The 4551-nt window shown below is 48.3% G+C and overlaps 1 pseudogene; it reads right to left on the reverse strand.

Annotated features, from left to right (window-relative positions):
- Nucleotides 1-2413: 2413 nt before the first annotated feature.
- The window catches only part of LOC124029429, a 4702-nt pseudogene continuing 2564 nt past the window's right edge, over nucleotides 2414-4551 (reverse strand).

The following is a 4551-nucleotide window of genomic DNA, read 5'->3' on the forward strand; positions in this document are numbered from 1 at the left end:
GCCCTCAGCCTTGATCCTACAACACATCACAACGTTAATAGGTTTTGATCCAAAATGCCCCCCATAGGGCTCTAGTCACTATTTAGGGAATAGGGTGGGTCAGGTGCTGTTTCGGATACACGCCAAATCAAGTGTGTGTGTGTGTGTGTGTGTGTGTCTCTCTCTGTGCGTGTGTGTTTTTGTATGTTAGTGCTGAGCGATTAAACCGAAATGTCAGTTATTTTTTTGTTTTTTAAACAACTAAATTGACCGACATCGGGTTCAATGACTTGAATTAGGTTGTTTTCTGTGAGCTCACATCCAGCCTGAAGTGTGTGATGTAGTAGGGAGTTGTAGTTTCTCTAGAGATAAACCACATCCAGCCTGAAGTGTGTGATGTAGTAGGGAGTTGTAGTTTCTCTAGAGATAAACCACATCCAGCCTGAAGTGTGTGATGTAGTAGGGAGTTGTAGTTTCTCTAGAGATAAACCACATCCAGCCTGAAGTGTGGGATGTAGTAGGGAGTTGTAGTTTCTCTAGAGATAAACCACATCCAGCCTGAAGTGTGTGATGTAATAGGGAGTTGTAGTTTCTCTAGAGATAAACCACATCCAGCCTGAAGTGTGGGATGTAGTAGGGAGTTGTAGTTTCTCTAGAGATAAACCACATCCAGCCTGAAGTGTGGGATGTAGTAGGGAGTTGTAGTTTCTCTAGAGATAAACCACATCCAGCCTGAAGTGTGGGATGTAGTAGGGAGTTGTAGTTTCTCTAGAGATAAACCACATCCAGCCTGAAGTGTGTGATGTAATAGGGAGTTGTAGTTTCTCTAGAGATAAACCACATCCAGCCTGAAGTGTGGGATGTAGTAGGGAGTTGTAGTTTCTCTAGAGATAAACCACATCCAGCCTGAAGTGTGTGATGTAGTAGGGAGTTGTAGTTTCTCTAGAGATAAACCACATCCAGCCTGAAGTGTGGGATGTAGTAGGGAGTTGTAGTTTCTCTAGAGATAAACCACATCCAGCCTGAAGTGTGTGATGTAGTAGGGAGTTGTAGTTTCTCTAGAGATAAACCACATCCAGCCTGAAGTGTGTGATGTAGTAGGGAGTTGTAGTTTCTCTAGAGATAAACCACATCCAGCCTGAAGTGTGTGATGTAGTAGGGAGTTGTAGTTTCTCTAGAGATAAACCACATCCAGCCTGAAGTGTGTGATGTAGTAGGGAGTTGTAGTTTCTCTAGAGATAAACCACATCCAGCCTGAAGTGTGTGATGTAGTAGGGAGTTGTAGTTTCTCTAGAGATAAACCACATCCAGCCTGAAGTGTGTGATGTAGTAGGGAGTTGTAGTTTCTCTAGAGATAAACCACATCCAGCCTGAAGTGTGTGATGTAGTAGGGAGTTGTAGTTTCTCTAGAGATAAACCACATCCAGCCTGAAGTGTGTGATGTAGTAGGGAGTTGTAGTTTCTCTAGAGATAAACCACATCCAGCCTGAAGTGTGTGATGTAGTAGGGAGTTGTAGTTTCTCTAGAGATAAACCACATCCAGCCTGAAGTGTGGGATGTAGTAGGGAGTTGTAGTTTCTCTAGAGATAAGCCACATCAGCCTGAAGTGTGTGATGTAGTAGGGGTTGTAGTTTCTCTAGAGATAAACACATCCAGCCTGAAGTGTGTGATGTAGTAGGGAGTTGTAGTTTCTCTAGAGATAAGCCATCCAGCCTGAAGTGTGTGATGTAGTAGGGAGTTGTAGTTTCTCTAGAGATAAACCACATCGGCCTGAAGTGTGTGATGTAATAGGGGTTATAGTTTCTCTAGAGATAAACCACATCAGCCTGATGTGTGATGTAATAGGGAGTTGTAGTTTCTCTGAGATAAACCACATCCCAGCCTGAAGTGTGGGATGTAGTAGGGAGTTGTAGTTTCCAACAGGCCAATATTCTACATAGTATAGCGCAGAAGTCATGGTCATTAACTACAACGACCATAATCCCATTAGCAGCTACTTGTCCGGTCTGAGGTGAGATCCTGAGGTGATACAGAGAGCAGCTATTTGCCTAGCAACATCGCTACCTGAAAATACATAATCTAAGAGATTGATAGTACAGGTATTCAGAGGTCAAAAGCTGTATTTGCTTTGAAGAACTGCTAAAAAATAGTCATTTTATTAAAGTAATGTGAATAACTGATGGTTTATAAGTGATCAGTAGTAAATGGTCAGTGAGGGCCTGGTTTAGTCTGTGTTATTACAGCATTCAATCCACATAACAGCGCATTTAATGTTAATCTAAAAAATCTTGACACCCGAAAATCGGTGAGTTCGTTTTAAATTAATTTCTTTCTTTAACGGGCAAGCAGCCCAAAAAGCTTTAAATCAGTCAGGAATAGTCTCGTGATGCTCTAGCACTCACCTGAAGAAGACATTAGACCGAACAGGTGTGACCATGATGACCCAGGTATCCAATCACTCCCACAGCATAGCTCAGCTTATAGACCAATGAAACCATTTATACACCATCCTGAAAAACACACATAGTGATAACCTCTCTCCCTAGTGGTTACCCCCCCTCCAGGACAGTGAATAACTTCTCTCCCTAGTGGTTAACTCCTCCAGGACAGTAAATAACCTCTCTCCTAGTGGTTACCTCCTCCAGGACAGTAAATAACCTCTCTCCCTAGTGGTTACCCCCTCCAGGACAGTGAATAACCTCTCTCCCTAGTGGTTAACTCCCTCCAGGACAGTAAATAACCTCTCTCCCTAGTGGTTAACTCCCTCCAGGACAGTAAATAACCTCTCTCCCTAGTGGTTACCTCCCTCCAGGACAGTAAATAACCTCTCTCCCTAGTGGTTAACTCCTCCAGGACAGTAAATAACCTCCTCCCTAGTGGTTACCTCCTCCAGGACAGTAAATAACCTCTCTCCCTAGTGGTTACCCCCCTCCAGGACAGTAAATAACCTCTCCCTAGTGGTTACCCCCTCCAGGACAGTAAATACCCCTCCAGGACAGTAAATAACCTCTCTCCCTTGTGGTTACCCCCTCCAGGACAGTAAATAACCTCTCTCCCTAGTGGTTACCCCCCTCCAGGACAGTGAATAACCTCTCTCCCTAGTGGTTACCCCCCTCCAGGACAGTAAATAACCTCTCTCCCTAGTGGTTACCCCTCCAGGACAGTGAATAACCTCTCTCCCTAGTGGTTACCTCCCTCCAGGACAGTAATAACCTCTCTCCCTAGTGGTTACCCCCCTCCAGGACAGTAAATAACCTCTCTCCCTAGTGGTTACCCCCCTCCAGGACAGTGAATAACCTCTCTCCCTAGTGGTTACCCCCTCCAGGACAGTAAATAACCTCTCTCCTAGTAGTTACCCCCTCCAGGACAGTAAATAACCTCTCTCCCTAGTGGTTACCCCCTCCAGGACAGTAAATAACCTCTCTCCCTTGTGGTTACCCCCTCCAGGACAGTAAATAACCTCTCTCCCTAGTGGTTACCCCTCCAGGACAGTAAATAACCTCTCTCCCTAGTGGTTAACCACCCCTCCAGGAAAGTAAATAACCTCTCCCTAGTGGTTACCCCTCCAGCATACCGTGGTGTCCGAAAGGAGAGTGGTTAACCCCCTCCAGCGTACCGTGGTGTCTGACAGGACAGTGGTTAACCCCCCTCCAGCATACCGTGGTGTCTGACAGGACAGTGGTTAACCACCCCTCCAGGACAGTGGTTAACCCCCTCCCTCCCCCTCCAGGACAATGGTTAACCCCCTCCAGGACATTGGTTAACCCCTCCAGGACAGTGGCTAACCCCCTCCCCCCTCCAGGACAGTGGTTAAACCCCCTCCAGGACAGTGGATAACCCCCCCTCCAGCGTACCGTGGTGCCTGACAGGACAGTGGTTAAACCCATCCCCCTCCAGGACAGTGGTTAACCCCCCTCCAGCATACCGTGGTGTCTGACAGGACAGTGGTTAACCCCCTCCAGGACAGTGGATAACCCTCCCCTCCAGCGTACCGTGGTGTCTGACAGGACAGTGGTTAACCCCCCTCCAGGACAGTGGTTAACCCCCTCCAGGACATGCCAGTGATGATGTCCCAGGCCACAGGACAGTGGTTTATAACCCCACTCCAGGACGGTATTCCCTTCCCCCTCCCAGGACAGTGGTTTAACCCCCCCCACCCCCTCCAGGACAGTGGTTAACCCCCCCTCCAGTGTGCCGTGGTGTCCGACAGGACAGTGGTTAACCCCCCCTCCGGTGTACCGTGGTGTCCGACAGGACAGTGGTTAACCCCCCTCAGGACGGTGGTTAACCCCCCTCAGGACGGTGGTTAACCCCCTCCAGGACAGTGGTTAACACCTCAAGCGTACCGTGGTGTCCGACAGGACAGTGGTTAACCCCCCCTCCAGCGTGCCGTGGTGTCCGACAGGACAGTGGTTAACCCTCCCCCTCCAGCTGCATCGTGGTGTCCCCTAAACCCCCCTCCAGGACAGTGGTTAACCCCCCCACCCTCCAGCGTACGTGGTGTCCGACAGGACAGTGGTTAACCCCCCCCCCCCTCCAGCGCACCGTGGTGTCCGACAGGACAGTGGTTAA

The sequence above is a fragment of the Oncorhynchus gorbuscha genome, unplaced genomic scaffold (assembly GCF_021184085.1).
Source record: "Oncorhynchus gorbuscha isolate QuinsamMale2020 ecotype Even-year unplaced genomic scaffold, OgorEven_v1.0 Un_scaffold_6352, whole genome shotgun sequence".
Taxonomy (NCBI): domain Eukaryota; kingdom Metazoa; phylum Chordata; class Actinopteri; order Salmoniformes; family Salmonidae; genus Oncorhynchus; species Oncorhynchus gorbuscha.